At 41.8% G+C, this 13624-nt stretch overlaps 1 long non-coding RNA gene across 1 annotated transcript in view; it reads right to left on the bottom strand.

Moving 5' to 3' along the window:
- Nucleotides 1-13624, bottom strand: part of LOC144587855 (uncharacterized) — a 60681-nt gene that overhangs the window by 15207 nt on the left and 31850 nt on the right. The gene's annotated exons all lie outside the window — the stretch shown is intronic.

Below are 13624 nucleotides of genomic sequence, written 5' to 3' on the forward strand. Positions count from 1 at the left end.
TTTTTTTGGTTCCTGCTGTACTTCTACCCTCTTACCATTATATTCCATTTCTATTGTACACTTAAACCCATGCAGAAACAAATTATTTATAAAAGAGTATAATTTATGATGCGTTCTTAATGTCTTGGAAGACACAGATAATTTATTTAATGAGTAAGGACATGATAATTCATAGAAGATGATTCCAGTCAGAAAATTAGTTTCATTAATTTGCTGTAAATTCTTTGCCTTGATTTAGTACAGCAGGAGCTCCTGCAGCCAATGCAAATCACTGCCAGAGTGTTTTTGTCATCCCATAATCAGAGCCCAGGTGCTCTTTTCATCTTGTATCTCACTACCCATCCCCACTTCCTTTACTATAAGCATGTTGTCACGCTGAGGCATCTTGCTGTTCCTTATCTAATGACGTTTAGAAAAGTAAGGGATCACTTTTCATGAGAAGGCTTGGCTTGGCTACAGTGAGGCAACAGAAATATGGGATACTATGACCGAGCAGCTTTCTATATGTAGTAAGGGAAATAGAGGGAGGAGAGATGTCTGTCTAAGAAGAAAGGACTAGAAGCTCCTTACTCTGTGGAGCAGTAGTCTCCAAACTTTTTACAGAGAGGGCCACACCGGATATTTTCAAAGTTTTTGAGGGCTGAAGGAACAGGGATGTGTACGTGCAGGCATGCACGTATATATGGCCACACACACGCCCAGCCCTTGCATGCATGCCCCCTCTGCCCTCCTGCTCCCCACATGCACCCCCTGCCCATCTGTATACATGCATGCACCCCTGCCTGGCCGCACTGACAGATGCCTGCCCATCCCTCCATGCACAAATGGACTAAAGGAAACGGGCTGGACAAAATGGCAATGCAGGCCAGATACGGCCCGTGGGCCATAGTTTGGAGACCCCCTGGTGTATATCAATGCTCTGTGTGCCCAAAATTGTACATTTGCAGCAAATATTGGCATATTCTATAGGCTGAGGGTAGGCAATTTCTGTGACTACCATGCTCCTATGCTTAATACCTCTGCCAGATTTTCCACTAGAGCACATGAAATAATGCTGCTTTCCATTAAAAAGTAGAAGCCAAATTACTCTTTAAAACAAGGCACATCCTCTAAGCGTGCCTTGTTTTAAAGGGACAGTAGCTCCTTACAATGGAAACACTACTTTCCTGTCTGTGGAAAGTTCATAAATAACAATGAACTCTTCTGGGGGTGCAGTGGATAGGAGGAATTTATAGTCCATAGTTCACTTGCTACCCATATGAATGTAAAAGAATTCCATTGGATTCAACTATTGTGGCAAAAACAGTATTTTTGTACCTCCCAATACTGGCTGTGAGATGAACCTTACCAGAGAAATTTACACAATAATGGCTCTTATGTGGTGTTTCTCAGAAAAACAATGTGCACAAAGTAATGTACATGTTTCAATGGGAGCAGCTTAAATGCACACACTTGACAGAAATATGATTAAGTGTGCTTTAGTCAATGGAGAAAAATACACAAATTACATAAAATGTGTAAGCAAACACACAAACGATGAAATATATATAAAGACATTGTGAAATATATGTAAAGACATTTCCATGTGGGAACCCCCCCCCCCCCCCAATATCTCAGAACTACATATGTAGGAAGGATGGGAAGGAAAACCAGATAGAATTAAAAGAATGAATGAAACTGAGACTAAGGGACTGTCTCATATCTCGTTGCTTATGCCTGCCATAGAACTGCATGAATCCATCCTAGAGATATTGATAGTTCTGCCTTCTCTATGGTCCAAGTACTATGGCAGGCTACGTTAAGGCATGGATGGTATCACATTTTATCTGTACTGGACTTTATCCTGGATTTACATATTCTCTTTGTTATCTTACATAAGAATTAGCCTTGAATGGACTGACAGGCAGTGTACACATTTTTCTTGTTTTTTTCTCATTGCAGACTTCAGTGAGAGAGCTACTGGTCTGTGCATACATACCACCAATAAAAACACTGTTATTAACTTTTAACGGGTTTGTTGAAAATGAATTGTGCACAATCTGGCTACAGCTAAATATTATTGGCACAGCATGAGGATCCCTGCATTGGGTGACCCATATGCCAGGTGATGCACGCCCATTTCCACACCCTTGATGTTTATCCAAAGGATGGCAAACAGATTTGGGTATGCCCCTGAGTATATGATGACCAGGAGGGCCAATTGTATCCTTTGTGTGTGTAGCGTTGCAATGACCCTCCCCAGCTGGGCACACCTTCATCAGTTCCCAACTCCTTGATTCTCAGATAGAAGCATCCCAAGTCTGAGACAGGGCTGAATGCCTGTCTCCCTCAGTGAGGATCCAGTCCTATGCAGAAAACCGCCCCCCCACCCCAAATAACCAAAGAAGCTGTGACAGTATTTACAGACCTATATAACCCCACCTGCCCCAACCCCTTTACAATCGAACAACACATATCACATGGGGAAAAAAGGGAGTGAAGTCTCAAGGAAAACTGACCAGGGAGAAGCCAGGGAGCTTCTTCTATGCTTTTTTGACACACCAGATCGAAAACTGCTTTTCTCTGGTCTGCGAGGCAGGATTTACTCCCCAGCCATCCTCTGACCAGCTGAAGTTTCTTCCTGTTTGGCCAGTCCTGAATTCTGCCTGCAAAGAACATCCTGAGCTAAGCTCCCAGAGATCTCTGGAAACATGGACCCTAGCCTTCTCTCCTACTGTACTGGAGAAAGGATATCGTTATGGCTATTCTGACTTTGGTTATAACAGTTCTGAATAATGATATTAATTAGAGATGGGAATGAACTACTGGTTTGGTACAGTTTGTTTACTGACCACACAGCTGATTTGTAGCTCAGCACCTTGCCTCCTTCAGTGAGCACCCACTCAGAAACAGTGCCTGGAGTAAGTGGGGCAGGGAAGCAGAGGAGGTGGGGCACTGAACCACACCAATCCACCAAACTGCTGGTTTGTGCCCATCTCTAAATATTAATCCAATCCTGTTCCTAAGCTTTTTCTATCAATACATTCTATTCGTCCCTCCACTTCATACATACAGTTTATTTCTTTCATACATATTCTTTGTGGTCAAGGAGAAAAGCCAAGGACAACAAGGATACCAAGCATGCTAACTGATGCTAACTGAGATAATCACCACTCACTAAGCAGCAAATTTTTGAATGTTAGCAGATAATTTGCTATAGTTCACAAGATCAAGAGAGAGGGCAAATTCTCTAGTGGGAATGGAAGACGTAACTCTCTCTCTCTCTCTCTCTCTCTCTCTCTCTCTCTCTCTCTCTCTCTGTGTGTGTGTGTGTGTGTGTGTGTGTGTGTGTGTGTGTGTGTGTTTAAAAAAGGGATGTGGGGCAAGATACCACCCCTAGTATCCAGATATATTTTAACCATTTCCCTGCACACAAGAGTTTATTGTAGATAGATACAAAGCAACTATCCTGAGGGTGTGTAGCACAAAGTTTTTCTCAAAAAGTATGAATAGCGCTTGTTGTCAGACAGCCCTAAGTAGTTAGGACTGCCAATCTATAGCTCTGGGAGAGCTAAATTTCTGTTTCACTGCCTCTGCCACCCTGCCACACTTCCCAACAAATTGCTTCCTGGTGGCGGTTAATCTCAGCCAGCAAACCCAAACATTTATATGAACTCGGCTGCAGTTGCTCACATCCCTGATGCCTTCTTTGTTCAGCAAGCGACAAGAGTTGGCAAAGCCCACTTAAATTCATTGTGGTTTCACTGTTCCAGACATAATGAGGTAAAATGAAAACAACTCCTCCCACCACAGCTATGTGAGCTGGGAACTCATAAAGGCTAAAAAGCTTTTAATTATGAGCTTGTTCCGATTATGCCCTGCCTCTCTGTTTCCTCCCAAAGAGCAGACAAGCACTCAGGGGTCAAGCTGAACTTCAATTACTAAACTTCTGGCAGTAGAAGCTTGGAAACCTGGAGAGTTTCTCCTTCCTTAGAGCAGACACCTGGACTGTGTGATCTAGTGCTCCCAAAGGCCCCATTCTCTTGGCTGTAACATTGCTGAAAGCAGAACAAACACATTCCTTTTTCTGAGCCAAAATAAGGCATTATTCTCTCTCTCGTCTCCCCCACCCCCTTCAACTTTCTTCTTCTTCACATGCTCTGCTACAGCTTAGCGCTCCCCTGGCCCCTGTAGCAGCTGCAGGCAAACAGGAATCCTTTCGTAAAATGGAAACCTTTATAACTAGAGCTGCAGACTCCCATTTGCAGTTTCTAGGGAGTCAGGTTTCCTATGTCCTTAAACAAAACCAATGAGTGAGATTTTATTTTCACATTTGTGTTGCAAGCCCACAAACTCAGTCTCTAGCCGTTGCTCAGAAATTGTGAGCCTTGAGAGGTTCTGTGTAAATGTGACTAAGAGGAATAAAGTGCCTGCATTAAGACTGCTAGATCATAAATAGGGGTTGGAAAAGTTTGTCTCTGTTCTTGGACTACAACTCCCCAAATCCCCAGTCAGGAAGAATTATGGGAGTTAAATTCATAAGAATATATTTCCCCCAAGCTCTTGTGCTCAGGCTGTGTTGTCTACCGGAGATAATTTGGCTCGCTGATTTTTCTCTCCTTATTTTGTGACAGGAGTAGTAATTTGCTCGACTGTTTAAGACTTCTGCATCATGTATGCTATTTCATAGTGAAGGAGATTCCTGGCAGTGCTGGAGACAGAGACATGCCTTCCAAGAGTTAAAGGTAAAAGAGCTATCACACTACTCTTGTTCTCTACCTCCTGCTCTCTTAGTAGAACAGGCCCAATTGAGCCCTGAAATTGACTAATTATGGGTAGCATCTGAAAAGAGTGACAATGTTTTCATTTCATGACTTTGTTCCCAGAGTTGCTGGAATGCAGCCTGATTGTTTTGAAAAGACTTGTGGTCATCTAGTCGTTCATGTCCGACTCTTCGTGACCCCATGGTCCAGAGCACGCCAGGCCCTCCTGTCTTCCACTGCCTCCCGTACTTGTGTCAAATTCATCTTGGTTGCTTCGATGACACTGTCCAACCATCTCACCCTCTGTTGTCCCCTTCTCCTCTTGCCATCACACTTTCCTAACATCAAGGTCTTTTCCAAGAAGTCTTCTCTTCTCATGAGATGGCCAAAGTACTGGAGCCTCAGCTTCAGGATCTGTCCTTCCAGTGAGCACTCAGGGTTGATTTCCTTTAGAATGGATAGGTTTGTTCTCCTTGCAGTCCAAGGGACTCAAGAGCCTCTTCCAGCACCACAATTCAAAAGCTTCAATTCTTTGGTGGTCAGCTTTCTTTATGGTCCAGCTCTCACTTCCATACATCACTATAGGAAAAATCATAGCTTTGACTATTCGGACTTTTGTTGGCAAGGTGATGTCTCTGCTTTTTAAGATGCTGTCAAGGTTTGTCATCGCTTTCCTCCCAAGAAGCAGGTGTCTTTTAATTTCGTGGCTGCTGTCTTCATCTGCAGTGATCAGGGAGCCCAAGAAAGTAAAATCTGTCACTGCCTCCATATCTTCCCCTTCTATTTGCCAGGAGGTGATGGGGCCAGTGGCCATGATCTTAGTTTTTTTGATGTTGAGTTTCAGACTGTTTTTTGCACTCTCCTCTTTCAGCCTCATTACAAGGTTCTTTAATTCCTCCTCACTTTCTGCCATCAGAGTGGTATCATCTGCATATTGGAGGTTTTTGATATTTCTTCCGGCAATCTTAATTCTGGCTTGGGATTCCTCCAGTTCAGCCTTCCACACGATGTATTCTGCATATGTTAAATAAGCCGGGGGTTTGAAAAGACTAATGTAAACTAATTCAAGCAGTACTTTTAAACACTTTCATTTTCAGGGCAGTTTCTCTGTAACTCCTCCACCCCACCCCCATCATTTTAACACTCTATAGACACGAAACTTCAAGTATTGATAAAGTCAGAACTGACTTACAGTTACCCTAACTGGGTTTTCAAGATACTGTAAGTACATAATGTATTTATTGTGTGGTTCTACCAGTTGCACGTGTGCATTGCGTGCACACACAGAGTTTCCAAGGAAAAGCCAGGGAATCAAACCCAGATATCCTGAGCTGTAGTCCATTACTCTATCCAGTACACCACACTAGGCATCCTGTCCTTAACAACAGTCTTGTAAAATAATTTAGGCTATGTAATCTTGTCTGTTCCAAATCACTTTCAAGTAAGGGTGCAGTTACATGTGCTAATACTCCAGTTTTTGCATTGGGTTTAGCATATGTGAAATTGATTTTAAAATATCAATCTACATGATGTACATCTAAGAGCATTTTTTTCGGGGCTGGGAATTGTTTTGTTGTTGTTTATTGTTGTTGGAAAGCATTTTTTTTTTTAAAAAAAAATCCCGCTAGGGGCTTGTTTATTGCAAACCAGTTGTGACTGCAATTTAGTTTGAATCATTTTGGCATATATGAACACCTCTGTTGGAATAAATTGTGTGGGGTTTGTCAGGAATTTTATGCCTGGATCACAAATACCCTGCAGTCTGACCTCTTAGTATTTTTTTTCCTGTTTCTACTTTATCACTGCATCACTTAAGTGCTGGAAACTGTTGACCGCTGTCTCACTGGAGATTTATCTTATTGTACCTTATTGGTCCCTTACGATCTAGCACTACGTCATTTCGGAATACATTTTCAAACTAAGTTAAGGGTAACTGGAAACATACCAGAGGAAGAGAACAGGAGAAACAGCAGAACCTGTAGTGGGAGTCCTTGAGGAGTTCCCTCTTCACCTGCCTACATAACTGTGGATGGGAACAGGAGAAGCAGCAGCAGCAGGAGGACCTGTAGCAAGAGTCCCAGGGAAGTCCCTTCCTTGCCCACCTCCTTCAGCATTGATGCCTGCTCCAATGAAGGACTGCTGAGGAAAAGGGGAAGAGAGAGGGTGGCTGGTGATTCCACTGCTAAAAGGCATGAGTGCCAGTGCGCCAGTCTGCTTGTAAATGCAAGGACTTTAAAGCCTATGTAATTACTGGGATTGTTATAGAGCTTAGAACTGAACTAAAAGTTGTCCCAAGAAGATGAACAAATCTATATAAAAACATGTGACTGTAAATTGATTTTAAAAACCTTGACCCATATATTCCAATAGTGTAACTACATCCAAAGTTTCATAGCTGACTTGACTTTATCTTGGATCTGTTACATTCAAAGAAACCAAACACCACATTAGCTTTGACACATCGGCTCATAGTTGTCATTGGTGCTGTTATTAAACAGAAAGAATAGTGGTTACAAATCTGCTTTCCATAGCTCCGAGTTGAAATTCTCCAGAGGTAACATCTTTTTTAATGTTCTGTCTCCCACCATTTTTCTTTCCTTCTTTTTCCTGAAACAAAAGCTGAAATCAGAGATTTTAAATGCAACACCAACTGTAAAATTGTTTCCAGGAAACCACTCCCTGGTTAGCCTTAAATAATCACACATAATTTATCTGCACATTTATATTAGGTACACTTGGGACAGTTCTTTACATTTCAAAAGCAATAGGAAAGAGTGTCAACATTTGAGCCCCCTGAGAAATACCCTGGAGGTCCAAACATTGATTCTTAGTTTGATTTCTTTGTTATGAGAAGGGAAAACAGAAAAGTAAAAAGCTGGCCATATGTTAGTATATTTTCATTCTAGTTTTTTAAAAAATCATACTACCAACAAGTGGATATTTCCTCATAAAAATGTCCAGAGGCTATTTTGTCAGCTTTGAAGAGGAGAACAACGAAGGTTGCAATGAAAGGAGATTTAAAAACAAAAACAAAAATGAACATCCAGGCGTTTCTCTGTCGTACTGTCATCCTCAAACAGTTACCTTCCCACCTTCCCCAAGTTTTCATCATACTTCTCCCCCTCCTTTTAATTAAAAAAAAATGGAGTGTTGGGGGGGGGGGGACTCTCGGCCTTTCAGCTCTGAGGAACATGCAGACAAATAAATTAAAAAGTGGGAGAAGTGGAACTAACCCAATAATCCGTGAAAACCTAATTTCCCTCACCAGCGTTGCTGACGCAAGCGTGTCCCTTCTCTTTTCCCCATCTCCAGTTCTGGGGCAGTGATTGAAGAAATTGGCTAACAAGATCAGAAAATTTAATTACTGTTATGCTTCCCCTTCTCCAGAAATTGGATGTCACAGTTCCTTGTTGCCTGTTTTAGAGATGTGCTAAAACTGATTTTCATAAGGCCTCATTCCTTCTTCTTCTTTCAGCATTGCAAATGAGACTTAAAAGTTCATCCTTTGGGTTATAAAGTAGAGGTGAGGGTGCCAATTCAAGGAAGGACATGGCTTTGACCTCCACAAACATTATTGTTTGATGTCTCTTCTTTTAAATTCCTTAATATAACATATATAGCACAAAAGCACTTAAGCAACATTTGGGCGGTTGGATTGGGGAGCTGGAGTGCCCATAAATTTTATTATAACAAAATTAAGATTGAGATCAGCAGTTGCTATGGAATGGACATATCCCTACTGAGATTTTAAAATCTCATAATAGAAAAATAACTGAGGGAAAATGCTTAAAAAAAGGTCACATGTGGTCAGCCGTTCTGGGGGCTTGAGCAAACATTGCATTTTCTGTATCAGATATTAGTCCGCTACTAATAGCATCTCTAAGATGAGTTCTTGCCCTTGTAAAATCTGAAATACTTCTCTCATAATATGGCATAGTCACATTGTAGGCTGCCCAATCAGTATTTTTGGTTGATAGTGGAAAGGGCTGTTCCTCAGCTGAAGGGGAGAACTTGCCACAGGGTTGCTGTTTTTAGCATTCTTATGCCTTGTTCTGTGTCTGCTCTTCAAAGCTTAAAAAACCCTACATTTTGGACTTGAGCTGCTAGAATTCTCTAGTTGACACATTACTTTTCCAGGTTCTGCTGTTTTCTTTGGCCCTTCTCTGAAAAGAAAATATATCCATACTTAACAAATTTGTGAAAATGTAAGATAATGCAGTGGTAGCATTCTGAAGCACTAGTAGGGCCTGCCTGGCCATTTGTTAAAATAAGGTTGTCTTAAGAAAGTTGCCTTGGGTAGTGGAGAGCTGGGGGCAGTCATAGAGCCCCCACCAGTACCTACTCATTTCACCCAAGGTGACAGCTGCCTAAACTGGAGCATTCTTTCTTCAAATCACTGTGTTCATAGTGTATCTATTTCTCAGCCAGATATTTTAATCATGCTTCCTCTGAGGTCTTGGGTCTATATTGGGTCTATTTTAAAACAAACAAGAGGTAGCTGTGCTATGGAGAGGGTGATTCCAAAAAGGAATCCTCCAATCCTGCTGCTGCATCATCCTCTTCTTCTCCTCCTCTCTCCCAATAGTGTTTTCATGTGACAGTGGCAGAGCGTGGTGAGGAGAAATGGTAGCAGAGCTTGTACTGGCCCTGTGTGCCAGGACAGATTATCTGAACACAAACTGCAGGTGAAAAATGTGACATTTCTTAATGTCTCCCTCATATGTTTACAATAATACCAATTGATGCTAATTTTCAGTTTGCAGGAACATTTTAAATTAGGGTAGAAATCAAACATGATGTCCCTTCATTGTGATACAATTTACCCTACCAGATGTACGTATCCAGCTTCTCACTCAGACAAAACGTACAGTTTTGTCCCTGTTGATCTGGCAGGAACCCTTTGTCATTGGGGCTGAATATACCCTTCTCTGGCGCCTCAATCAATCTCTGTAAGATTCCTTGGAAAGCTACAAGTTGTTCCCCATTGCCTCTGATGGTTTTCCAGCACTTACACAGACTTCCATTAAATGTTTAAATGCCTCTAAGAGAGGCTTTGTTACTGGCAATAAGACATTTAAAGCTAAAAAAAAGATCACTGACGTAGACTACATTCACAGATTCTAGTGTATATAATAGGATTAAATAAGGACCAAGGATTCTTTGCACACTATATATGTGAAGAGTTCACTTTATCCAGAACTTTTGGTATAGCATAGATAAGGGTACAATTGCACTCATTCCCCACGCTAGCAAGGTTATGCTCAAAATCCTCCAAGGTAGGCTTCAGCAGTATGTGGACCAAGAACTCCTTGAAGTACAGTCTGGATTTGAAGGGGCAGAGGAACTAGACACCAAATTGCTAACATGCGCTGGATTATGGAGAAAGCCAGAGAGCTCCAGAAAAATATCTACTTCTGCTTCATTGACTATGCAAAAGCCTTTGACTGTGTGGACCACAGCAAACTATGGCAAGTCCCTAAAGAAATGGGAGTGCCTGACCACCTTATCTATCTCCTGAGAAACCTATACGTGGGACAGGAAGCAACAGTTAGAACTGGATATGGAACAACTGATTGGTTTAAAATTGGGAAAGGAGTACGACAAGGCTGTATATTGTCCCCCTGCTTATTTAACTTATATGCATCATGTGAAACGCTGGACTGGAGGAATCCCAAGCAGGAATTAAGATTGCTGGGAGAAATATCAACAGCCTCTGATATGCAGATGATACCACTCTGATGGCAGAAAGCAAGAAGGAATTAAAGAACCTCTTCAAGAGGGTGAAAGAGGAGAGTGCAAAAAATGGTCTGAAGCTCAACATCAAAAAACCAAGATCATGGCCACTGGTCCCTTCACCTCCTGGGAAATAGAAGGGGAAGATATGGAGGCAGTGACAGATTTCACTTTCTTGGGCTCCCTGATCACTGCAGGTGGGGACAGCAGCCATGAAATTAAAAGACACCTGCTTCTTGGGAGGAAAGCGATGACAAACCTCAACAGCATCTTAAAAAGCAGAGACATCACCTTGCCAACAAAAGTTTGCATAGTCAAAGCTATGGTTTTTCTTGTAGTGATGTATGGAAGTGAGAGCTGGACCATAAAGAAAGCTGACCACTGAAGAATTGATTATTTTGAATAGTGGTGCTGGAGAAGACTCTTCAGAGTTCCCTAGACTGCAAAGAGAACAAATCTATCCATTCTAAAGGAAATCAAACCTGAGTGCTCACTGGAAGGACAGATCCTGAAGCTGAGACTCCAGTACTTTGACCATCTCATGAGAAAAGAAGACTCCCTGGAAAGACCCTGATGTTGGGAAAGTGTGAAGGCAAGAAGAGAAGGGGACGACAGAGGATGAGATGGTTGGACAGTGTCATTGAAGCTACCAACATGAATTTGACCCAACTTTGGGAGGAAGCGGAAGATAGGAGGGCCTGGCGTGTTCTGGTCCATGGAGTCACGAAGTGTCAGACATGACTAAACAACGACATAGATAAGGGTGTGTGTTTTTTGATGTAATTCCACATTACAACAACTATTTGATTTTTGATGACAAGATGTCTGTAGTTGTCAGCATTTGACAGATCATTATTAGTCAGTTGTTGTTCTAGATGTCTGTTAACAATGTAATTGCCACCCTCTTTATCCTTTCTCACTTGGTCCCCACCCCTCCATCATGTACTCTGTGTATACAGACCTGTAGCTTAATTATTATGCTCCATTTGTCTCGGGAAGTGGGTTGTAATCCACGAAAGCTCCCATTGAAATCAATCCATTAATCTTCAAGTGTCACAGCTCTTTTGTTTTGCTTTTTATCTTTGCCCTACAGCCTGACATGGTTACCTCATTGAAAACATAAGCTAAAATATGCTGGCATTTTTGTCCCACCCTTTTGTGTGTCTTTTTGGCACTGCCCTGCCCTATCCTGTGGCCCTCTTCCTGTGCTTCTCTGAAATGGAATACAGCCCTTTATAGCCTTACTTGAGCCTATGACTCAGCCTGTGGGAACAGCAGGGCTAGCTTGAACCACTGACCAAAGGCTATTGCCTCTCTCTTTATATTTTTTTTCCAAGTTTCAGACCAGGGTGTGGCTTAGTCAAAGACAATTAAAATGCATGAGTTGTTATATCTTGTCTCCTTCTTTTCTCCTTCTTTGATGTAAGATTCCAGAGAATACAGCTTTCCCTTCGCAGTTGGGATGTCAGCAGCAGAGCCCCTTGATAAACTAACAGCTTTGCTAGGCACAGCTGAGCCATTGACTGTACCTGGTCATTTATATTCTACCCATGCTGCTTTTCCCTTAACCATAAGCTTCACTTAAAATGCAGCACAGGCTTCACATCAGATAAAGAATAATGATTTATTGAACATATTGGTAAACAGTGCAGATAAGAAAGAAATGCACTTTAGAAATGCAGAAACTGTTATAAGAACATATTCTGAACTTCACCAGTCAGCTTTCATCCACTAGCTTTCTTGCCATAAACAAGAATACTTTTTTTTAAGTGTGTGTGTGCGTGCATGCACACACATTTACCTGGACAAAAAAAGAGCATCTAATATGAACATTTATAATGATAACCTAGGAATGTGTTTGTACTTTTATAAAATATTACTTCACCTTTCCTGTTAAAATGACATCTTTGGCTAGAATCAGCTGAAACATACAGTACTTGTGCATTCATCCCATTTTTCCATGAAGGGGTTCAAGATGATGCACATTGTCCCCTCCACATAATTCATTATCACAATGGCCCAATGAAATAGGTTAAACTTAGAGAGAGTGAGAGAGAAGATATTTAGTAAACTTCATGGCTGAATATAGATTTGATTCCAGTCCTCTGCATTCTCACTCTGAGACTCACCAGCCCTATTCTGACTTAATGCTTGAAACCTTGATGAGTACTAGGTGGGTGGTGGGGACCAAATCATGCAGCTAAATCATACCTAATATCCTCCAGATCACTCAGACCTTTCCATGTTCAGGGCAAAGACCTGCAAAAGACCTTGTAAACATGTCAACTAAATATGTTTATACAGCTCCTTGGATCAGTAGATCTTCTGAATCAGGAATCCTGATCATGAAAGCTCTGAAAGCACATTCGGTTGCAGCTTCTCTGCAGAACTTTGCACTTGACCCTCAAAAGTCAGATATCTGGATGGGCAGATATGGTGGTGGTGGAGTACAAGTGTCTTGGTGAGAGCTCTTCACTACCCATTTAGCCCTCACTATAATTTCATATCTAACACTTGAGTAGGGCTTCATTCTTAACCAGAATACCTTATACTGAATAGGAGGCCATTTGTCCACCTAGTCCTATGCATTCTATTATGATCAGCAATGATTTTTCAAGGCATGGGTTTCTTCCAGTCTTGATGCTGCTGATAATTTTCATAAGAGAAATTCCAGGGACTGAACCTGAGATCTCCCTCATATTGCATAGTGGAGAAACTCTGTTTGGTACTTAAGCTGTGGTCCTGATGTCATCAGGCAGTGGGCAACACTGCTAGCATCATTCATTCTATAGAGGGGTGGAGTGGGGAGTTTTGGTCTCACACCCCTGCACAAGAAACAACATGGAACATTCACCTTTTTCCACCCACCTATTTTAGGAGCTAGCCATGATGCTGAATAGTAATCCCTTGTGCAACACTATAGCATGCGATTAGACCAAAATGTTCTAGAGCAGTAGTTCCCAACTTTGGATCCCCAGAAGTTCTTGAACTACAAGTCCTAGACATACGAGCCAGCACAGCTAATGGTGAAGGCTTTGGGGAATTTTAGTCCCAGAACCTCTGGGGACCTAAGGTTGTGAACCACTGTTTTAGAGCTTACTGAAAACCAGGCAGAGTTAATCATATTGCAATAGCACACCAACTACCAG

This window comes from Pogona vitticeps, chromosome 3 (genome assembly GCF_051106095.1).
Source record: "Pogona vitticeps strain Pit_001003342236 chromosome 3, PviZW2.1, whole genome shotgun sequence".
Lineage (NCBI taxonomy): Eukaryota > Metazoa > Chordata > Lepidosauria > Squamata > Agamidae > Pogona > Pogona vitticeps.